Genomic DNA, 24,159 nt, shown 5'->3' on the forward strand with positions numbered 1-24,159 from the left:
AACTTCCTAGAGTTCTGAGGCAAACCTGTCCATTCACGCGCTTAGTACAGTGCTCTGCCCAAGGCAAGCACCCAATAAATACGACTGAAATTTGGATTGATTTAGAAGCTTTTTTTTTTTTTTTAAACAGGTGGCCTGAACCGTAGCTTGAACCCTGGTCCGCTCGGAATCCCTGACTGCAAAACTCGGGTCTAAAAATGTTCTCGGGGACTGTCAACAAATCTTTCCAACGCCCGGATCTCCCGGAGCTGGGAAACCTAGTAATAGCAGTGATAATATTTACTTACTGCTTAGAGCTTAGAACAGCGCCTGGCACATGGTAAGGGCTTGACGACTGCCATTAAAAGAATAAAAGTGAGAAAAAAATGTCAGGGGGCTGACAATCTGAGAGTATAAGGGGGGTGTAAATCAAAGATGATGACTGGGAAGCAGCGTGGCTCAGTGGAAAGAACCCGGGCTTGGGAGTCAGAGGTCATGGGTTCGAATCCCGGCTCAGCCACGGCAGCTGGGTGACCGTGGGCGAGTCACTTCACTTCTCTGGGCCTCAGTGACCTCCTCTGTAAAATGGGGATGAAGACGGTGAGCCCCACGTGGGACAACCTGATGACCCTGTATCTCCCCCAGCGCTTAGAACGGTGCTCTGCACCTAGTAAGCGCTTAACAAATACCAACATTATTATTATGGCGACCCGTTGGGGATCTTGTCAACTGGATGAAGAGAAACCTCTATGCCCAGAGACCCTACAATACTTATTAGATTAATTCCCCGCTTCAAGGAGCTTACATCTTTTTTTGTACTTTGACCGTTTCATCTCTCCTACGGTCCGGGGATTGTATCAAATTTTCACCAGTGTAGTCTGCCCCAGCTATGGGTAGAGTGATTTGCCCCTACTAGGCACTTGATAAACCCTACCCTACTATTATTGCTATTATTTATTATTTATTGAGCGCTTATTGTGTGCAAAGCACTGTGCGAAGGGCTTGGGAGGGTGATATATAATGATATAATATATATAATATATATAATATAATAATAAAGACACCTTCCCTCCCTACAGTGAGTTTATTTACTTTTTATTATTTATTTATATTAATGCCTGTCTCCCCCTCTAGACTGTGAGCTCACCGTGGGCAGGGATGTGTCTGTTATACTGTCCTCTCCCAAGCGCTTATTACAGTGCTTTGCACACAGTGAGCGCTCGATTAAATACTACTGAATGAACGAGCTTGTTTCTTCCCCAGCACCTAGCAGAGTGCCTGTGTTACGCTCTTTAATACCATTAAAAAACAACAACAAACTTTCACAAGGAAAAAACTAGAGGGGGAGAAAGATATTAATATAAATAAATACTACGACTACTAACAATAATGGTGATATTTGTTAAGCGCTTACTAGGTGCCGGTCACCGTACTTAGCGCCGGGGGGGGGATATAAGCAAAGGGGTTTAGACACCATCTCTGTCCCACATAGGGCTCACAGACTTAAGCCCCGTTTTACAGATGAGGAAACTGAGGCCCACGAGACATTTAAGTGACTTGCCCCAGGTCACACAGGAGACAAGTAGTGGAGCCAGGATTAAAACTCAGGACCTCCCGATTCCCAGGCCCGGGCTCTATCCACTAGGCCACGCTGCTTCTCGACAGCAACAAACAGCAGAGACAACTACACCCGGTTGTACGTGGCGGTAAACAATTTCTATTAATGTCTGTCTACCCTCTCGACTGCAAGCATGTTATGGGCTGGGCATATGCCCGTTTATTGTCACACCGTCCTCTCCCAAGCGCTTAGCACAGTGCCCTGCACACAGTCGGCGCTCAATAAATACAGCTGAATGAACCAACGACTGAGTGTTCACTTCAGTTTCCCTGCGTTTTTCACGTCAGATGGATGCTGCCATCCATTCGTCGACGGCAATGTCTTTGGATGACGTAGAGGCGGCTCGGGGAGGGGGAAAGAAAAATACAACAGGCCCTTCGGAAGCCAGCCGCAGAAATCACTTTTGTGGAAAACAACACGCCTTATAGGGCCGAACTACGTACGGACCGTGGAGCAGAAGAACAGGAAGATCTACAGATCCTAAGAACACAACAGGGTCGGGTCCCAGCAGCCCAGGGTCAGGGACTCGAAGCCGCGGAATCTCGTCGGCTTTCTGGAAAGTGCCGCGAAATGAGAAGGGCGGGCGGGAGACTCAGGAGCAGCCACAAGTCCAAATTGGTCTGCGAGCCGAGTGACGCGGGGACCGGCTGAAGCAGACGGCAGCGACGTGCAATACGGTGGCGGGTTGGGTTCCAAGGAGAAAGGAGGCCGCCTCTAACGGTGTTGACGACGCTCAGACCGGGGGCTGGGTTCAGCCTGGTATTGGCGGTTGGGATCTCCTACGATGGCTACCCTCCTTGCCGTTCGTTCTCACGGTTAGAGATTTCCTTTTTAATTCCTAATTAATCGGTCGATATTATCTGAGCGCCCACAGTACGAACACCTGGGCTAAGTTGGGAGAATAGATTCAGTTGACGTGAGCCCTCTCCTTTGAATCCCTAACGTCTGTCTCCATTAAACTGCTTGAGGTATTTTTATCCATGAATCCATCTAAATCCTCCTCAATCTTTCTAACCTCTTTTCATTTCTTTATATTTTCACTCATCAGAACACAAAGTCCTCTTCACAGATCTGGAAGGAAACCGGCACGTTAACAGCGTGGTAAACTGGGAGGGATCGACGGATTTCAGAATGGTAAAAAAAAAACACGGAAAGGAGCATCCAAAGAGGGAGGGAAGGGGGAGGATCAAATGCAGTTAAAAGGATCTACTATTCGACACCTGGAAAGAACTATAATTTGAAACTAGAAACACCACAAATAGGCGAGACTAATTTGTTTAGTTTTAAAATGATCCGGAGAGAGCAGCATCGCCTAGTGGAAAGATCACGGGCCTGGGAGTAAGGGGACGTGAGAGCTAATCCTAGCTACCGTGTGACCTTGGGCAAGTCGCTTCCATTCCTCCCGCGCCTCGGTTCCCTCATCTGTAAAATGGGGACTGTGAGGCTCCGTGGGGCGGCATCCAACCTGATTACCTTGTATCTAGCCCAGGACGGTGTCTGACACATAATAAGCGCTTAACAAATAGCTTTAATAAAAAAAACAAACAAACCAACCAAAAAGCCCATAGTCAACAGCCTCCCAGCCCCATGTTTTCCATTACAGGCAATCTGCCTAACTCATTTCAAGTTTCAGAGCTGACTCATGTTCAGCTGCACAATATGAATGGCCACAGTTTATCCATATGGGTTCAAATGGTAAACTACGGAGGCATCGATCGCCAAAAAACAGCTAACCTGAAAAATGTATATGAATCATATGAATACTATTTTGAGGTTCTTGTAGCAACTGTAAATACACAGTGGGTGATTTGCTACGAAAACCAATGTTTCTGCAATTCTTTGGCTTTCAGTCTGACATACACACACACTTATATTAGCAATTTTCAGTTTCACACTAGAATTGGGGTTTCAGTTGCAAAACTGCCTACCAAAACATACCTTGACCAGAACATTTCTCTTTTTTCCTTCCTTTTTTCTTTCTTTCTCTTGCCTTCTCTTTTTCTTTTCTCTCTCTCTCATTCTTCTTTCTCCCTCTCTTTCTCTGTCTCACTCTGTCAAATCAGCCATTTTCAATGTCACGCTAGAATTGGGACTTGAGTTGCAAAACTGCTCCCAAGAACCAATCTTAACCGGAACTTCTCACGACTAGGGCTAGCGATGACACTCCATCTCTGGCCGAAGGTGAAACTGAAACACGTCCTTGGCCTTTTTAAAGGAATCCCAGATTGTACAGGGGTTTCGGGCCACGAGGCCTTCTCGGATTAACCGCATACGACTCCGGTCTCACTAAGCAGCCTAGGGAACCCTGGCGGCTCCATAAGCAACACGTGTCTGTTTGTTTGTCCGCTTCTCCCCTGCGTGGGAAGAAGGTGGAAAGGGAGCGGGAGGATGAGGACACAGGGAGCTGGCCCTATCCCAACTCTTCTTCTCTTGCTGACCGGTCCATGCCGAGTTCTCAAGCGCCCAGTACGGTGCCCTGCACTCAATAAACACTCAATCGATACGACTGATCCTCCCTCCTCCACAGGTACAAAGCCTAGTGGAGAGAGCCGAGGGGTAAAAGGCACGAGAGGCCGGTCAGTCAGTCGCATTTATTGAGCGCTTACTGTGCGAAGCACTAGTTCCAGGCGCTTGGGAGAGGACAACGGAACAATCGACGGACACATTCCCTGCCCACACTGAGCTTACGGTCTAGAAGGGGCGACGGACAATAATGTAAAGAAATAAAATGACCGATATGGACATATCTGTACAGATTACAGATAGGGGCATTCGATTACAGATATGTAATTTTATTCCATAAAATGGAATGAGTGCTACGGGGCTGGGAGGGGAGACAAAGGCGATGCGGAAGGGCGCAGGAGAAAAGGAAGAGGGCTTAGTCAGGAAAGGCCTCTCTGGGGGAGATGGGCCTTCAGTGAAAGCTAGAGGGTTCCAATCCCTGGGGAGGGGCAACCTCTCTGGGCCTCAGTCTTCTCCTCTGTCAAATGGGGCTTCTATCCTGGTACTCCCTCCCACTTAGACCGCGAGCCCCTGGGACGGGGCTGGGTCCCACCCGATTAACTTGCAGCGGCCCGGCGCTCGGCTCCGGCTCGGGGTACATTTAATGCCATATCTATCGATCCTCCGATTTCTGGGTCCTGCCGCTCACTCGGGTCTGCTACGAAGCCGAGTGGGAAGCCAACGGTGTAGATGTTCGGACTGGTTTTGGGTGGAGAAGAGGCAGGTTGCAGAGTCCAGGGGTTGGCGGGCAGAGGCGGCCGTGGGACGATTCCACGGAAGAATCATTATTCAAACCCGACGGTTACACCATTAAGGCCTCCCACCATTTCATAAACAGATACAGACCGTGGCTCTCCCCCCTTTTCAAAGCCTTATTGAAGGCCCACCTCCTCCAAGAGGCCTTCCCTGACTAAGCCCTCCTTTCCCCTTCTCTTGCTCCCTTCTGGGTCGCCCTGACTCGCCCCCTTTACTCACCCCCCAACTGAGCCCCACGGCACTTATGTAAATATCCATAATTTATTTCCCTTAATGTCTATCTCCTCCTCCAGACCGTTAACTTCTTTGGGGCAGGGAATGTGTCTGGTACAGTGTTACGGTGGACTCTTCCATGCTCTGCATATAGTAAGCGCTCAGTAAATACAACGGATTAATAAACCCACGATAAACCGTTTCACAAGTCTGTAACCTCGGCGTTACCCTTGACTCCTCCCTGTCATTCAACCCACATATTCGTCCAGTGCCAAATCCCGTCGGTTCCACCTTCACAACACCGCTAAAATTCGTCTTTTCCTCTCCATCCACACTGCCAATCCAATTTATCCAATCACTCATCCCTCCCCGCCTTGATGACTGCATCAGCCTCCTCGCTGACCTCCCAGCCTCCCGTCCCTCCCCTCTCCAGTCCAGACTTCACTCTACCGCCCGGATCCTTTTTCTACAAAAACGTTCTGGACAGGTCACCCCACTCCAGTGGTTGTCCATCCACCTACGTATCAATCAGAAACTCCTCTCCGCTGGCTTTAAGGCACAACATCACCTGGCCCCCTCCTAACTCTCCTCGCTTCTCTCCTTCCGCAACCCATTCATTCGATCGTATTTGTTGAGCGCTTACTGTGTGCAGAGCACTTTACTAAGCGCTTGGAAGGTACAACTCGGTAATAAAGAGAGACGATCCAGCCCTCATCCTCCACTCCTCTGGTGCTGACCGTCTCACTGTGCCTCCACCTCGCCAGTCTCACCGTCGTCCGTCAACCATCCATTAATCAGCTGATCGTCCCACGGGGACCACTAATGATTACGGTACTTGTTAGGCGCTTACTATGTGCCAAGCACGGATAGATACAAGGATATCAGGGTGGACACAGTCCCCGTCCCATACAGGGTTCACGCTCCCAATCCTCATTTTACGGACGAGGTAGCTGGGGCCCAGAGAAGTTAAGTGACTTGCCCAAGGTCACACAGCAGACGAGTGATGGATTTTGCAGCCAGGCCACTTTAAGATGCTCTCTGTTACACGCACGGTACTAAGCGCAAGTTGATGGGGTTTGACACAGCCGATCTCAATCTCAATCCCCATCTTAGAGATGAGGAAATCGAGGCCCAGGGCACTGAGGAGGCTCGCCCAAGGTCACACAAAGCAGACAAGTGGCGGAGCCGGGAGGTGAACCCAGGTCCTTCTGACTTCCAGGCCCGGGCTCTACCCGCTAGGCCACGCTGCTTCTCAATCAATGCACGAAGTAATAAATGAAATAATGAACTGAGCCAGACGGGCCCTTCCCCGTTGCAAAAGTAACTAGAAATCGAGTGCCTGTGACGGGGCTCGGCCTTACCTTCAAGTGACCCCCCCTTTTCTTCTCAGGTGACCTCCTCCTCCGGCCATTTCCTTCGGGGTTCCGGGGCTGTAATCCACATGGAAGACATTCACCGTCGCCCCCAGAGTTGTCCAGCGACTCTTGGGCATTTCAGCACACCGCCTGGGAAAAGGAGAAACGTCTGAGTCGCCCTCATTCTTCTCACCGACGACGGATGGATTTCAACTTCACACCAGTTGTCCGCCCCCGTCGAAGTCTCGGTCAGCTCGGCCTGACCGACTTGCTCTCCTGAACTATGTTGGCGGGGACTCACTACACCACCCCTCTCAGCGTCCAACAAGTGCCTAGACGACGATCGAAGAGGGGAAATCAACCCGCTTCTTTGACTTGTGGGATCGGCCCTACCCTTCCAGACTTCCCGGAGTCACAGAAAGTATCCTCCACCCCACAGCACTTACAATCCTAACTATAAATCATTTATCATAAAGGACTTATTTGCTGTGTGACTGTGGGCAAGTCACTTCACTTCTCTGGGCCTCAGTGACCTCATCTGTAAAATGGGGATGAAGACTGTGAGCCCCACATGGGACAACCTGATGACCCTGTATCTCCCCCAGCACTTAGAACAGTGCTCTGCACCTAGTAAGCGCTTATCAAATACCAACATTAATTAAATGAGGGAAAGGGAAGAGAAAAACTTTCTCCAGGGCTGTGAGAGACAGAGTGGCTGAGGGAAAGGTCACGGGCGTAATGAAGTTGACAATGAAATCCCATCTCATTATTTACTTTGCCAGAATAACGTCTCAAATTGAGCAACGAAGAGGTGACGAAGACTTTCCGGCTGATTTGTGACAGGGAGATTTAGCAGTCGGCCGCTCCCCTCACTGCTTTAAAAGAGGCTAAGGGCTCCTCTTGAGAAAGCGATACCAGAGAAGCGACTGGATGAGGGAGTCTGCTAAGGCCCCTCGGACGCTTAGGGCGGAACGAATCGGATTAAAAGCTGTGGTCTTTCCCTCGCCGGCCCTCACCTGATCGTCTCCAGCTACGGCTTTCTGGAATCACTTCTAAAGTAAGCTCCGATTTAAACCCATTGCCGGCTTCGAATCGAGCCTGAATGCGTCAAGGCCGAACTGTAATGGGCGGCGATGGCGGGAACCGTTAATTCTGTCTTGTCCGTCCGGAAAAGGCCCCCTCTTCATTGACTTGGATTCAAGGTCCAACTGGGGAGGGTCCACTCCCCCCAGAGTGACCAGGGGCCGTCAGGGAGGCATCCTCTAGACTGTAAGCTGGCTGGGGGCAGCAAACGGGTCTATCAATCAATGGTATTGATTGCGCGCTTACTACGTGCAGAGTACTGTACTGAGCGCTTGGGAGAGTACAGTATAACAGAGCTGATGGACACGGTCCCTGCCCACCGTGGGTTTACAGTCTAGAGGTTACCTGAGGGTGGGTAAACTCCCAGAAGAGGACAACAGGATTAAATCTCTTCCTGATGCTATGCAGAGAACAAGGTGTATTTTCCCCCCAAATCACTGGACAGAATAATATGCTCTTCAAAATGGAAACCCCTCCCCCAAAAATGTAAGCAGTATGCAAGTTAAGGGCAATCGCTTCCTGACGTGTCCTAAATTGGCCGCTGAGACCTAAATATGGATTCTGCCAGAGAATCAAAATAAAACAAAACAAAAAAGGAAGTAACCGTAATCAGTGGTTCTGCTTTACTGCTGCTTGGGGAAGGGGGGCGTTCTAGAAAGAAAATATCATTTTAGAATTCCCAACTTCTAGGGCTAAAAAACCTCCTCCGCCTTGCCAAGAAATCTCCGTTCTATCAATCAACGGTATTTACCGAGGGCCTACAATGTGCAGAATCGCCCGAGCGCTTAGTACAGCGCCCAGCATGCAGTCAGAACTCAAAAAATACCATCCACTGATTAATTCCCCCCCTGGAACTAATCACAGAAGGCATCGCGTTTGCTCTGGGGGCCGCCTGACTTCACTTCCCGCAAACCTGCTAGGGTGGAACCGAAAGAAATCCTTATTTCAGGCTACCTTGCCTATTGTGCATTTTTTATAGTATGTGTTCAGCGCTATGTTGCCATAGATCCAAATGAATCAGTTTGGACCCAGTTCCTGTCCCACTTGGGGCTCCCGATCTTAACTCCCATTTTCCAAAGGAGGGAACTGAGGCCCAGAGAGGTGAAGCGCCTTGCTCCAGGTCACACAGCAGACAAGCGAAATTAGAACCCATGTCCTTCTGACTCCCAGGCCCACGCACGCACTATCCATTAGGCCACGCTGCTTCTTTGTAATGAGCTCTCTGAATTCCCTCTAGCCTGGGAGGTCGCTGTGGGCAGGGATCGTCACTCTTTATTGTTGTCCCGTACTTTCCCAGGTGCTTAGTACAGCGCTCTGCACAAGGCAAGCGCTTAATCAATACAATTGAATGAATAAATTGTCCGGTTATACCCCCAAACGAGGGCTGGTGAATTCTTAGCACCTTTAGAGAAGCAGCGTGGCTCAGTGGCAAGAGCCCGGGCTTGGGAGTCAGAGGTCATGGGTTCGTATCCCCACTCTGCCCCTTGTCAGCTGTGTGACTGTGGGCAAGTCACTTCACTTCTCTGTGCCTCAGTTCCCTCATCTGGAAAATGGCGATGAAGACCGTGAGCCTCACGAGGGACGACCTGATTACCCTGTATCTCCCCCAGCGCTTAGAACAGTGCTCTGCACATAGTAAGCGCTTAAAAAATACCAACATTATTATGAGTGTTATTTTACGACCCACCCGGCTGACGGTCAGCCCTCACTCCTCCACCAACTGCGAGAGAGTGGGGCCTGACCCAGTTTTCCCTTCCGTGCTCGCGGCGCAAGCCTAGACAGATCTTTGACCGCCTCTGCTTTGGGTTTTTTCTTTCCCCTCCTTCTTCAGGAGCTTGACCTTGGGCTGAAAAAGGAAATGGGAAGTTGGAGTACGGGCCTTCGGGGGGGGGGGGGGGACGGGGGGGGGAACGTCCCCGGGGTCTTTTGTGTCAGGACATAAAACGGAGACAGACCGGGGATGGGGATGGGCGGCAGAGGGGGCGGCTTTCCGGTCTGGCGGGCCCATCGTCCCCGACCGTTCTTTGGGAGGGAAGCTGGCGAACAACGGCTGCCCTCCTGTGATGGAGAGGGGAACTGAGCGTGACTTCCTAAATGGGCTTCCCTTTTCCCATCCAGCATCCCGCGGCATTCCCAATCGATCAACAGTATTTACCGGGTGCTTAATAATAATAATACAGGTATTTGTTAAGCTCTTCCTAAGTGCAGACCACTGTTCGAAGCGCTGGGGGAGATACAGGGTCATCGGGTTGTCCCACATGAGGCTCACGGTCTTCATCCCCATTTGACAGATGAGGTCACTGAGGCCCAGAGAAGTGAATAATGTTGGTATTTGTTAAGCGCTTACTATGTGCCGAGCACTGTTCTAAGCGCTGGGGTAAACACAGGGGAATCAGGTTGTCCCACGTGGGGCTCACAGTCTTAATCCCCATTTTACAGATGAGGGAACTGAGGCCCAGAGAAGTGAAGTGACTCGCCCACAGTCACACAGCCGACAAGTGGCAGAGCTGGGATTCGAACTCATGAGCCCTGACTCCAAAGCCCGTGCTCTTTCCACTGAGCCACGCTGCTTCTCCCATGTGAAGTGAAGTGACTTGCCCACAGTCACACAGCTGACAGGTGGCAGAGCTGGGATTTGAACCCATGACTCTGACTCCCCAGCCCAGGCTCTTTCCACTGAGTCCCGCTGCTTCTCTGGTACATAGTAAGCACTTCAATAATACCACAAATATGTAAAATTTGAAAAAAAGGATTTATCCCAACCCTCTCAGTTGCAACGAGGAGCTCACATCTCCATTTGAAAATAGATTTCCACCTCCCCAAAAAGGCTTCCACGGGATTAAAGTAGCAGATTTAAAGGAAAGGATACTCGGAAGGGAAGGTCTGGACTCAGATCTGCATAGCAACAAGGACTCACATTTAAGGAATCTGCATCTGACGACCCAACTGGAATCTCCCAGATGCTACAGATGTGCAGTGGGGGGAGAGTTAAGGTTGCCATGGGAACAGGAATTCTGGTATTTCCCGACTCCCCTTTCTGCCAGCCTCTCCCCTCCAATACTCACCCGAAATTTTCAATCTGCCAGAGAGACGCGTTCTGTGGTGGGAGTCTGGTGTGGAAACAGGGAGGAATAAAGAGAATTGCTCTTGTTCCTTATTGATTGACACCAAGCTGCCATTTTTTCCCCACTTAATCGCTCTAAAATGAATTAGTAAATGAAAAGATTGAGACCAGGGGTACAGGATATATGGCAGAGGAGAGTTATAGCTGAAGTGGAGGCCCAGTCCCCGCCTCCCCCGGCCACCCCAGTCAAATCAAAGCCCCCTGAGGGCGGGCTGGGGGGGGAAAACGGGAGGTGATCTAGAGGGGAAGGATGACAAAGTGGGAAAAAGAGAAACTGAAGCCGGTGGCCAAGTAGAATGAACAGCCTGGAATTCAGAAGACCTGCTTTCTAATAATAATTGTGGTATTTGTTAAGCGCTTACTAGGTGCCAGGGTCTGTCCTAAGTGCTGGGGTGGATACAAGTAAATCGGGTCGGGCACGGTCCCTGTCCCACATGAGGCTCACAGTCTCAATCCCCAGTTTACAGATGAGATAACTGAGGCCCAGAGGAGGGGACTGACTTGCCCAAGGTCCCACAGCAGACATTTGCTGGAGTTGGGATTAGAACCCATGACCTTCTCGGCTCCACCTGCCTGTTCTGTGACCTTAAGTCACTTAATCGTAATAATTATGGTACTTGTTAAGCGCTTAGTATGCGCCAAGCACTGTTCTAAGTGCTGGGGGAGATAGAAGTTAATCGGGTTGGGCACAGTCCCTGTCCCACAAGGAGCTCCCAGTCTCAATCTCCACTGGACAGATGAGGCCCAGAGAAGTAAAGCAACTTGCCCAAGGTCACACAGCAGACAAGTGGCGGAGCCGGGATTAGAACCCAGGCCCTTCTGACTCCCAGGCCCGGGCTCCAGCCACTAAGCCACGCTGCTTCTCACATCGCTTCTCTAGGGTCTCTGTTTCCTCAACAGGAAAATGGGAATCCGTTCAATCCCCGTTCCCCCTCCTCCTTGGACCGTGAGCCCCGTGCAGGACCAGGACCGTGTCAGACCTAAATCACTTCTACCTACCCCAGCGCTTAGAACAATGTTTGGCAGAGTAAGCGCTTAAGCATCACAAAAAGACAAAAGAACAATAAAGACAGGAATGAAGGAATGTTACTCATGAAGCGCAAGAACGGCCAGGGCACCCACCCAGGGAAGCCCACCAGACCCTAGCAAGTCTCTGCTGTTCATTCAATAGTATTTACTGAGCGCTGACTATGTGCGGAGCGCTGTACTAAGCGCTTGGAATGGACAATTCCATGTACAATGGAATGCACAATGCTGTTCCGACGGAGGTCTTCGAAATGAGGAAACTAAGGCACGGAGAACACTCATTTCCGAGCGGGCAGGTCTTCCGCATTAGGAGCCGTGGGAACCCCGAGCGGAAGCAGACTGGTCTCCAAATGGGCCCGCCGTGCAGGAAGGAACCTCCGCTTCTCGGTCGCACTTAAAAAAGGGAAAGAAAAATCCAACGCTGGGAGGGGATTTTTCAAAATAAGAGTGGTGTTTGGTCCGAGCCACACGCCCTTTCGGGCTGACGGCTTGAGAGGAGCCCGCCTTCCCTTCCCTGGCCCCTCGCTGTCGACGGAAAGATTTAATGGGAACCATCTTTGGCCCTTAAAAGCGTTCTTGATGCCAAACGTTGGCGGGATGGTTATCCTTCTTTGCCCCGACTAAATGAAGAAGCGGTGTGGCCTAGTGATGATAATGGCATTTGTTAAGCGCTTACTATGTGCAAAGCACTGTTCTAAGCGCTGGGGGGGATACAAGGTTATTGGGTTGTCCCACATGGGGCTCGCAGTCTTAACCCCCATTTCACAGATGAGGTCACTGAGGCACAGAGAAGTGAAGTGACTTGCCCAAAGTCACACAGCTGACAAGCGGCAGAGGCGGGATCAGAACCCATGACCTCTGACTCCCAAGCCCGGCCTCTTTCCACTGACACACGCTGCTTCCGGGCCTGGGCGCTGGAAGGACCTGGGTTCACAACCCGGCTCTGCCACTTTCATTCATTCAGCTGTATTTATTGAGCGCTTACTGTGTGTAGAGCGCTGTACTGAGCGCCAGGAAAGTACAATTCAGCAACAAATAGGACTAATCCCTGCCCGACAACGGGCTGGCGGTCTAGAAGACTCACTTGTCTGCTGGGTGGCCTCGGGCACGTCACTCCACTTCTCTGTGCCTCAGTTCCCTCGTCTGTAAAATGGAGACCTGGAGCCCCATATGACACAGGGGCCTCCGTCCAACCCGATCCGCTCCTATCCACCCCAGCGCTTGGACCGATGGCTGGCACATAGTAAGCACTTAACAAATGCCACAATTATTATTATTATTACTATTATGAAGTCGCTTTACTTCTCTGGGCCTCAGTTACCTCATCTGTGAAATGGGGACTGACTGGGAGCCCCACGGGGGACATGGGCCGCGTCCAGCTCGATCAGCTCGTATCTACCAACACTTAGTCGTGTCCGCCACATAGTAAGCGCTTAATACCATGGAAAAAAAAAGAGGGATGAGAATGGAAAGAAACTTGCCATCTAAATGCCCACTTACATACTCTACCACGTAAACATTTCTCTACCTCTCCATTCTTCTCTTCCTCCTCTCTATAATTCATTTTCTGTCTTGTCTCCTCTCCTCGCCTAGAAGCTCCTTGACGGCAAGAATCGTGTCCTCTACATCTTTCGTTCCGTCCCGTGCGCTCAGTACGGTGGTCCGTACACAGTGCCTGGCACACAGTAAGTGCTTAACGAATGCCACTTGGAAAAAAAAAAGTTGGCATTCAATAAGACACTCCACACCAACAGTTCTAGGCCTAGCTGGATGCGATTCAAACTTGTCATGTCTTTAATTTAATGGCACAATGCTTTTTAAGGCTTGGGGGTTGACCGGGTTGCCTGAACGCGGAACCAGTTGGTCCCACGGAGCCATCACTTACTGAATACTGTGTGCAGAACGCTGTCCTGGGCATGTGGGAGAGTCCAATTCGACGGAATTAGCAGTCACCGTCCCTGTCCGTGAGGAGCTAAGTAAGCTAAGGAGCACATAGTAAGCGCTTAACAAAGCCAGCGCTTAGTGGGGGAGGATCCCACAGCAACAGGAAAGAACGAGCAACCAAATCATAGCCAATATAGAGGAAGGTTTCAGTCCACGTTCGACTGCTATACAAAGATCCCAACTTAATCTCATCTTAAGAGGCCAAGACCAGTGCTGTAAGTGCCGTAGGAAAGGACTTAAGTGCCGTAAGAAAAAAAATATAAATAAGATCTTAGTATGTCTTTTAAAGAGGACGCATCGAAGGAAAAATAAGGAATTTCTCCAGGGCCGAGCAAAAACTTCTGGCATACAGTAAACGCTTAATACCACTGTACTTTTCCAAGTATTTAGCAATATGCTCTGCAACGGATCATATTCACTGAGCGCTTACTGTGTGCATGGCCCTGTCCTAAGCGTTTGGGAAAGTACAACACAGTATAACAGACGCCTTCCCCGCTCGCAAAGAGTTTACAATCTAGAGAGGCACAGAAAGCGTTCATTCATCTGTATTTCTTGAGCACTTATTGTGTGCAGAATACTGAATTAAGCACTTGGGAGAGCACAATACAACAATTAACAGACACATTCGCCTCCCACAAGGGGCTTAGAGTCTCCAAATACCACTGTTTGAAAGGAAGCTCTTCAGCTATTATAAAATCACCATACTTGCTTGCATGCAGAATGAGTTTGAGGTCTCACTCTAAAGTGGCAATTTTTCCACTACATAAAAAAGGGAATAAAGACAGAACGACTTGCATCAAAAGGGCGATTTCCCTCCTGCTCCAAACCAAAGGCAGTGGGGGAGGGGGCATTCCTCCATTCACAGCCCCCAGGGGCTGGTAGAATTTAAAAACTGCAAAACCCAAAGACAGAGAACCAGCTCCTCCTCCCACCTATTTCCAGGAAAGAACCAAGGAAAATGGACGGGCTCTGGACAGGAGGGAAAAGGGCATTTCCCAAGCTAGCCAGGACTTTATGGGACCCACCAAGTTCTTCAGAATTCAAATTTTAAGACTGTTTCCTAGCCGAGAAGCAGCGTGGCTCAGTGGAAAGAGCCCGGCCTTGGGAGTCAGAGGTCACTGAGTTCGAATCCCGGCTGTGCCACTCGTCCAGCTGTGTGACTGTGGGTGAGTCACTTCACTTTTTCTGTGCCTCAATGACCTCATCTGGAAAATGGGGATTAACTGTGAGCCTCATGTGGGACAATCTGATGACCCTGTATCTACCCCCAGCGCTTAGAACAGTGCTCTGCACATAGTAAGCGCTGAACAAATACCAACATTATTATTATCTCCACTGCTTTAGGGGCTTGGAGGGGTTGGGGGGGGGGGTTATTGATTAAAGTCTTGGGAGGGGCTATAAAATCAGCCCCAGGAATTGAGAAGCAGCACGGCACAGTGGATAGAGCAAGGGCCTGGGTATCAGAAGGCCTTCCAGCTCCACCACTCGTCTGCTGTGTGACCTCAGGCAAGTCACTTAACTGCTCTGGGCCTCAGTCCCCTCATCTGTAAAATGGGAATTGAGACCGGGAACCCCCCCAAGGACTGCGTCCAACCCGATTTGCTCGCATCCATCCCGGCAAGCTTACTGCAGTGCCCGACACATAGTAGGATCCTAAATACCGTAATTATTATTCTTATTACTATTAACTCGGGTGCCCGGGCTGGATTCCTGGGCTTCGAACCACCAGAGTCTTTGAGGAAGGCCGCTATCTCACCACGCTCCCTGTAGCTCCCGAGTGTTCTTTCAATCTTCCTTCCAAGGATCGTAATTCAACCTAATCCAGGTTGGATTAATCCAACTGAGGGGAGAGATCGGGATCTCCTCCCGGAGAGCTGGTGGTCATTCTAGGACAGTGCTGCTAATTGGTGACTCAAAATTGGCTTAGATTAAATGACACAGTGAACTTCAATAACCTGTAGAAAGCGAAGACTCCCTCCGACTAAAGCCCTTGCTCTCTCCGACTGGATTTGGTTTATTAATAATAATAATAATAACCGCAGTATTTGTTAAGGGCTTACTATGTGCCAGGCACTGTTTTAATAATAATAATAATAATGTTGGCATTTGTTAAGCGCTTACTATGTGCCGAGCACCGTTCTAAGCACTGGGGTAGACATAGGGGAATCAGGTTGTCCCACGTGGGGCTCACGGTCTTGATCCCCATTTTACAGATGAGGGAACTGAGGCACAGAGAAGTTAAGTGACTTGCCCACAGTCACCCAGCCGACAAGTGGCGGAGCTGGGATTCGAACTCATGAGCCCTGACTCCAAAGCCCGTGCTCTTTCCACTGAGCCACGCTGCTTCTTTAAGCGCTGGGGTTGATACAAGATAATCGGGTGACACACAGTCCCTATCCCCATTGTACAGATGAGGGCACTGAGGCCCAGAGAAGTAAAGCGACTTGCCTAAAGTCACACAGCAGACAAGTGGTGGAGCCGGGATTAGAACCCACGTCCTCTGACTCCCCGGTCCGTGTTCTAGCAACAGGAAATCGGGGTTTCTAGCCCCAGCTCTCATCGCCTGGCTCTGAGAGCTCATCCGTTAACTTCTCTGGGCCTCAGTTTCTTCTTTGGGAAAATGGAGATAGTTTCTGCCTCTTCTTACCTCACAGGGTAAAAAGGAGACGGTTGATGGCAAATGTTTAAGAAGAGTCAAAGTGCAATGCGAGACGTTTCTCTCCAACAGATTTGGAGGACTGCTGATTATTTTTTTTTTTTTAAAGTGGAGAAGAGGGAGGCCCAAAGTGAATGGGAGAAAAAATAAAAACGATATGAAAAACAGAACGGTGGGTTAAAAAAGTCACTTCACCGTCCCCTCAATTCCCTCCCCTTTCAGATGGGGATGAAGACCGTGACCCTCCCGTGGGACAAGGGCTGCGTCCAACCTGATGAGCTTCTATCTATCCCAGCGTCTAGTACAGTGCCAGCCACATAGTAAGCACTTTTAGTATGCGCTTAAACATTAAAAAAAGCTACTTCACTGTCCCCTCAATTCCCTCGTCTGTCCACTGAGGATGAAGACTGTAAGCTTCATGTGGGAGATGGACTGCGTCCAACCTGATGAGCTTCTATCTACCCCCAGCGTCTGGTACAGTGCCTGCCCATAGTAAGCACTTAAAAACCATCAAAAAAAGTCACTTCACTGTCCCCTGAATTCCCTCACCTGTCAAATGGGGATGAAGACCGGGAGCCTCACGTGGGACAAGGTCTGCATCCAACCCAATTTGCTTTTCTCTACCGCGGCGTTTAGTACAGTGCCTGCCACCTAGTAAGCACTTAAAAACCATTTAACAAGTCACTTCATCCCCCTTTGACAGGTGAGGGAATTCAGGGGAAAGTGAAGACTGGGACCTTCACGTGGGACAAGGACCGCGTCCAACCTGATGAGCTTGTATCTGCTGCAGCGTTTAGTGCAGTGCCTGACACCTAGTAAGCACTTAAAAACCATTCCAAAAAAAAAGGCACTTCATCCCCATTTGACAGGGGAGGGAATTGAGGGGGAAGTGAAGACCAGGTCCCTCACGTGGGACAAGGACTGTGTCCAACCTGATTTGCTTCTCTCTACCCCAGCGTTTAGTAAAGTGCCTGCCACCTAGTAAGCACCTAAAAATCATTAAAAAAAAGAGAGATGACTTCACTGTCCCCTCAATTCCCTCCCCTGTTAAATGGGGATGAAGACCGGGACCCGCCCGTGTGACAAGGGCTACGTCCAACCTGATGACCTTTTATCTATCCCAGCGTTTAGTACAGTGCCTGCCACCTACTAAGCACTTAAAAGCCATTAAAAAAAAAACCAGGTCACTTCATTCCCATTTGACAGGTGAGGGAATTGAGGGGAAATTGGAGACCGGAACCCTCACGTGGGAAAAAGACTGGGTCCAACCTGACAAGCACCTGAGCAACCTGATGAGTCTGTATCTACTCCATCGTCTAGTACAGTGCCTGCCACCTACTAAGCACCTGAAACCCATTTAAAAAAAGAGGTCACTTCACTGTCCCTTCAATTCCCTCCCCTGTCAAATGGGGATGAAGACCGGGACGCTCACGAGGGACAAGGGCTGCGTCCAACCCAATGAGCTTCTATCTACTCCAGCGTCTAGTACAGTGCCTGCCACCTACTAAGCACTTAAAAACCGTTAAAAAAAAAAGTCACTTCATCCCCATTTGACAGGTGAGGGGATTGAGGGGAAAGTGAAGACCGGGACCTTCACGTGCATCCACCTGATGAGCTTGTATCTACTGCAGCGTCTAGTATAGTGCCTGCCACCTACTAAGCACTTAAAAACCATTCCAAAAAAAAACAGGTCACTTCATCCCTATTTGACAGGTGAGGGAATTGAGGGGGAAGTGAAGCGTAGGACCCTCACGTGGGACAAGGACTGAGTCCAACCTGATGAGCTTGTATCTACTGCTGCGTTTAGTACAGTACCTGCTACCTAGTAAGCACTTAAAAAACCATTAAAAAAAGTCACTTCATCCCCATTTGACAGGTGAGGGAACTGAGGGGAAAGTGAAGACAGGGACCTTCACGTGGGAGAAGGACTGCGTCCAACATGACGAGCTTGTATCTACTGCAGCGTCCAGTACAGTGCCTGCCACCTACTAAGCACTTAAACACCATTAAAAAAAAGAGAGGTCACTTCATCCCCATTTGACAGGTGAGGGAAGTGAGAGGGAAGTGAAGCCTAGGACCCTCACGTGGGACAAGGACTGTGTCCAACCTGATGAGCTTGTATCTACTGCTGCGTTTAGTACAGTACCTGCTACCTAGTAAGCACTTAAAAAACCATTAAAAAAAAGTCACTTCATCCCCATTTGACAGGTGAGGGAACTGAGGGGAAAGTGAAGACAGGGACCTTCACGTGGGACAAGGACTGCGTCCAACATGACGAGCTTGTATCTACTGCAGCGTCTAGTACAGTGCCTGCCACCTAGTAAGCACTTAAAAAAACATTAAAAAAAGTCATTTCATCCCCCTTTGACAGGTGAGGGAATTGAGGGGGAAGTGAAGACCAGGTCCTTCACGTGGGACACCTACTAAGCACTTAAAAACCATTGAAAAAAAAAAATCACTTCACCGTCCCCTCAATTCCCTCCCCTGTCAAGTAGGGATAAAGATCAGGACCCTCCCGTGGAACAGGGACTGCATCCAACCTGATGAGCTTCTCTCTACCCCAGCGTCTAGTACAGCGCCCGCCACCTAGTAAGCACTTAAAAGCCATTCAAAAAAAAAAAGTCACTTCAACCCCATTTGACAGGTGAGGGAATTGAGGGGAAGTGCAGACCAGGTCCCTCACGTAGGACAAGGACTGTGTCCAACCTGATGAGCTTCTCTCTACCCCAGCGTCTAGTACAGTGCCTGCCACCTACTAAGCACCCAAAAACCATTTAAAAAAAAAAAGATCACTTCACCGTCCCCTCAATTCCCTCCCCTGTCAAATGGGGAATAAAGACCAGGACCCGCCTGTGGGACAAGGGCTGCGACCGACCTGATGACCTTCTATCTATCCCAGCATCTAGTACAGTGCCTGCCACCTACTAACCACTTAAAAACCATTAAAAAAAAAAAAGTCACTTCATCCCCATTTGATAGGTGAGGGAATTGAGGGGAAGTGAAGACCAGGTCCCTCACATAGGACAAGGACTGTGTCCAACCTGATGAGCTTCTCTCTACCCCAGCGTCTAGTACAGTGCCTGCCACCTACTAAGCACCCAAAAACCATTTAAAAAAAAAAGATCACTTCACCGACCCCTCAATTCCCTCCCCTGTCAAATGGGGAATAAAGACCAGGCCCCGCCTGTGGGACAAGGGCTGCGACCAACCTGATGACCATCTATCTATCCCAGCGCCTAGTACAGTGCCTGCCCCCTACTAAGCACTTAAAAACCACTCAAAAAAAAAAAAACAGGTCACTTCATCCCCCTTTGACAGGTGAGGGAATTGAGGGGGAAGTGCGGCCTAGGACCCTCCCGTGGGACAGGGACTGCATCCAACCTGATGAGCTTCTCTCTACCCCAGCGTCTAGTACAGTGCCTGCCACCTACTGAGCACTTAAAAACCATTAAAAAAAAGTCACTTCATCCCCATTTGACAGGTGAGGGAATTGAGGGGAAGTGAAGACCAGGTCCCTCATGTAGGACAGGGACTGTGTCCAACCTGATGAGCTTCTCTCTACCCCAGCGTCTAGTACAGTGCCTGCCACCTACTAAGCACCCAAAAACCATTTAAAAAAAAAAGATCACTTCACCGTCCCCTCAATTCCCTCCCCTGTCAAATGGGGAATAAAGCCTAGGACCCTCCCGTGGGACAGGGACTGCATCCAACCTGATGAGCTTCTCTCTACCCCAGCGTCTAGTACAGTGCCTGCCACCTACTGAGCACTTAAAAACCATTAAAAAAAAAAGTCTCTTCATCCCCATTTGACAGGTGAGGGAATTGAGGGGAAGTGAAGGCCAGGTCCCTCACGTAGGACAAGGACTGCGTCCAACCTGATGAGTTTCCCTCTACCCCAGCGTCTAGTACAGTGCCTGCCACCTACTAAGCACCTAAAAACCATTCAAGATCACTTGCCCGTCCCCTCAATTCCCTCCCCTGTCAAATGGGGATGAAGACCGGGCCCCTCACGAGACTGCAAGCCCGTCAAAGGGCAGGGACTGTCTCTATCTCCATTCCGAGCGCTTAGTCCAGTGCTCTGCACATAGTAAGCGCTCGATAAATACTACTGAATGAATGAATGCGTCCAACCTGAGGCGCTTCTCGCTACCCCAACGTCTAGTACAGTGTCTGCCACCTACTAAGCGCTTGATATTTTTTTAAAAAAAGGAAGAGGGGGCCCTGAGGGAGGAAAAGGGCATTATTGGGGAGGGGGGGAAGGACGGAGGGTCGGTCCCCGGGGATGGGGAGTGCGGAGGCCAAAAATGAGGTAAAAAAGGAGGGGTGGCGGGTCGGGAGGGCGGGGGTCCCCGCTGAGGGAAGGCCGGGCGTCGAGCGGCGGGGAGGGGGATCGTGATTCCTGTCAGAGAAGGGGAGCGGGGCCCGCGGCGGCCCCTTCCTCCCGCCATTACCTGTCGCTCGTCGCTCCCCTCGACGGCCTCTTCTCCTCAGCCCCGCCCCCCCCGCCTGAGGGGCGGGGCCTCGCGGGACGCCCCGAGCGCCCCTCCTATTGGTCGACGCGACGGCCCGCCTCGACGCTGATTGGCCGGCGGCGCCCGCGAGCCCCGCCGGCCGTTCGCGCCAGTCCCACGCGCCGCCCCCCCCCCCTCCCGCGCAGGCGCACGAGCCGCGCCGGCTGGGTCCGGCCCGATCCGGTCGGCAGAGAAGGCGGGAAAGAGAGACCCGTCTCCCCACGGGGGGCTGGCAGGGGACGGGGGGGGGTGGGGAAAAAAAGAGCCCAGCGCGCAGGCGCGGAGGGAGGGGGGCCCGGCCCCGCTTCCGCCACGTGACCCGGAAGGGGCCGCGCAGCCGCTTGTGGGAGTTGTAGTCCGGCGGCGGGCAGCGGCTCATGCGCGTTAGCTCGAGGTTTGTTTCACATCTGTAACAACAGGTGAATTGGGCTTTTATTCTCCCCCTCGCGGCGTGGCCCCGCGGGGCGGGAAGGGAGGGGGGGGTGGAGGGGGCGGAGGGGCGGGGGCGGAGGGGGGAGCCGGAGCCGGTCCTGGGGGGAGGGGGCGGCCGAGGCCCGGGGGGGGGAGCAGGAGGGAGCAGGCCGGGCATCCCGAGCCCCGGTGGGGAATCCCTCCCGGGATGCCGGGGGCCCGCCCGAGGCGTTGCCATGGAGCCCCGAGACCGGCCGATGGGGCCTCTCGCGGAGGGAGCCCCCCCCCCCCTCCCCACCGCCGCCCCGTCTTCGATCTGGAGGCCCCCTCGGCCTCTCTGGTCCCTCGGTGGGCCTTGTCCGGGCCGAGGAGGCTTGTGGGTACGACGAGACCCATCAGCCGGTCCTGCTCGGGCCGCCCCGCCACCTGGTCCCGCCGGGGCCCGACCGCATGCCGGGGCCCTCTCGCGGCCTCGTGCATCCTCCCCGGGGTGGGCAGATGGACCCGGGGCTCGTTGGGATCTTTGTTGGCCCCCCCGCACCCCGGTGGCCTCGCCCCCTCGGCCGGGGGAAGCGTGGGGGTCCTTTGTCTCCCGCCCGTCGCCCCCCACCGCTTGGCCGGAGGAGGCTCCGGGGGGGCCGCGCGTCGCCCATCTGGCCACGGGAAGCTTCGGTGGGAGGCGAGTCCTTTGTTCGTCACGGGCCCCCGAGCTGGCCCTTGGGGACTCGTGTCTAGACCCGCCTCACGCGGGGCGGGCCGGCGGACCGCCCCGAAGGCCTCGTCCCCGTCGGGAGGGATGCTCTCCGACGGGACGCCCCGGTCGGGCCGACCGTCCGGTCCCTCGGACGGCCCGCCGACCCTCGTCGACGCGCCGACCTCTCCGTGGAGTTTCCGCGCCCAAGAGTCGGCCGGTGGCGTCCGCCCCGAGCGGGGCCCCCGAGGGTTTTCCCCCCGAACGGATTCTCCCAGAGGCCTCGAGTCGAAGGGAGACGGCGTCCTTCCCTCCCCGCGCCCTTCGGGACCGAAAGAGCGGCTCGTCGAGGACGGGAGTCGCCGAGGCCACCGTCGCGTAGCTAACCCGCGGGGATCCTTTCTCCCGTCGCCGGCCGGCGGGACCGAGGGGGTCGCGAGCCGCGCTCGGTCCGCACGCCGGCCCCGACGGCTTTCGAAGCGGGTGCGGATCCGGCTCTCGGGCCGCCGGACCGAGTCGGGGCGGCCTCTTGGCCGCCCCGGGATTTTTAAAAATTTCTTTGCCGTCCGAGAAGGATCGCGACCGTGGCTATCCTCTCTAGGCTCGAAGCTCGTTGCGGGCAGGGAACGGGCCTGCCCGACTCTCCGGAGGTGTGTTTGCCCGAGCACTTAGTTCGCACGCGGGAAGCGCTCGCTAAATCGGTGACGGCGATTAAAGCGCTCTAAGCCGTAAGCTCGCCGTGGCCAGGAGACGTGCCTCCGCCACTCTGTTGCACTCTCCCAGTCGCTTCGTACGGCGCCCGGCACGCAGCAAGCGCACAGTAACTCCCGTTGATGGCGTTATCTCGTAGCACCTTTTCCATCCAGGATGAGGGTGCGTTATCTTTCAGCCAGCTCCGTTGAACGCCGCAACGGAATTTAAGCAGGCGTAGGAGTCGGCCCTAATGCCTGGGGATGTCATCAGTAGCACGACCCCTTCTGCTCCGGAAGGTACCTTTAGGGGCCGAAGGTCAACTCCCCCTCGCCCCAGTGATAAATGGCATCGCAACGGTGGAGAAAACCTGGGCCTGGGTGTCAGGAGTCCCGGGTTCTAGCCGTAGCTCGGCCACCGGCCCGCTCTGTGCCTTTGGGCGAGGCACGTGACCTCCCTTCACCTCGGTTTCCTCGCCTGAGAAATGGGCGTTAAAAAGCCCGGCTCTCCCTACCGCCCGCGGGGCGAGGCCCTTGTGGGACAGCGGCCATCCGATGGCCTTGTCGCGGATCGGGCCCAGAGCTTCGCACAGCGCGCGGCACGTAAGGAAGCCTTTAACGCCGTCATCGTGATGCTGATGAGGTTTCCCTCCTGGTCCAGGGGTGATGATGGGAGCTGCCTGAACGGTGAGGAGAGATGAGATGGGGCTAAGGGACGAGGTTGAAACGAGGGAAGACCAAGAAGTCAGCTTTGAAGGCCTTTGTGCCACTAACCGAATGCGTCCTTGGTGAACGAGTAGCTGTAGTTGGGAAGCAGCATGGTCGAGTGGAAAGAGCGTGGACCTAAGACTTCTATTCCTGGCTCTGCCACATAATAATAATAATCGCGGTATTTGTTAAAGGCTCGCTCTGTACTAAACACTGAACTGAGCAAGATAATCGGTTCTCAGAGAGGGCTCCCCATCCGCGTGGGAGGCAGAATAGGAATCGAATCCCCGTTTGGGCGGACGAAGGAACGGAGGCACAGAGTAGTGAAGTGGCTTGCCCAAGGTCGCCCTTCGGGTAGGTGGTGGAGCCGGGATTAGAACCGGGTCTGTCCGACTCCCAGGCCCCGGCTCTATCTACTAGGCCACACTGCTTCTCGATTACTTGTCCCTCGTGTGACTTTGGCCCGGTCACTTCACTTCTCCGCCGCGGTTCCCTCGTCTGTAACGGTGTTTAGTGTAGTGTCTATAGCCCAGAGCGTAACAAATATCGCTGGGGAGAAAAAAATGACAGAAACTGACCCTCCCTCTAAGAGCTGTCATTTAACGTTACCTCGTACTTTGTAGGACGAAGAGGAGGCCCAGCCTCGGGATGAGGAATAGGACCGTGATAATCCAGTTCCCAATCCAAAACTCCAGAACTCCGAGACTTTCGCTGCTCTTGTAAGGTAAGTTGGCTCCATCATCAGAACCGACCTCTTAGTTTTGTCAGATTGCAGAGCGCTGGATGGATTAAAAACACCCCGGCCTAGCGGAAAGAGTCCGAGCCTGGGAGCCAGAGGCCCGGGGTTCTAATTCCGACCCCGCCACCTGCCCGCCGGGTGACCTTGAGCAAGT

General features: G+C 52.3%; 1 protein-coding gene and 1 long non-coding RNA gene across 3 annotated transcripts in view; one reads left to right on the top strand and one right to left on the bottom strand.

Annotated features, from left to right (window-relative positions):
- Window positions 1-1,606: 1,606 nt before the first annotated feature.
- Window positions 1,607-20,768, bottom strand: LOC103167396. Its single transcript, XR_003763847.1, has 3 exons — window positions 20,708-20,768; window positions 6,430-6,573; window positions 1,607-2,668 (listed from the first exon to the last, which is right to left on the bottom strand). It is a non-coding gene; the product is annotated as an uncharacterized LOC103167396 (long non-coding RNA).
- Window positions 20,769-21,080: 312 nt separating this feature from the next.
- Window positions 21,081-24,159, top strand: part of DHX30 (DExH-box helicase 30) — a 34,924-nt gene continuing 31,845 nt past the window's right edge. The window contains exons 1-2 of one of the 2 annotated variants that reach the window (XM_029077896.2): window positions 21,081-21,186; window positions 23,890-23,990. The gene's annotated coding sequence lies outside the window, so the exon portion shown is untranslated. The remainder of the gene's footprint in view (window positions 21,187-23,889; window positions 23,991-24,159) is intronic. The other variant, XM_029077897.2, reaches the window with a different exon arrangement.

The sequence above is a fragment of the Ornithorhynchus anatinus genome, chromosome 13 (assembly GCF_004115215.2).
Source record: "Ornithorhynchus anatinus isolate Pmale09 chromosome 13, mOrnAna1.pri.v4, whole genome shotgun sequence".
Lineage (NCBI taxonomy): Eukaryota > Metazoa > Chordata > Mammalia > Monotremata > Ornithorhynchidae > Ornithorhynchus > Ornithorhynchus anatinus.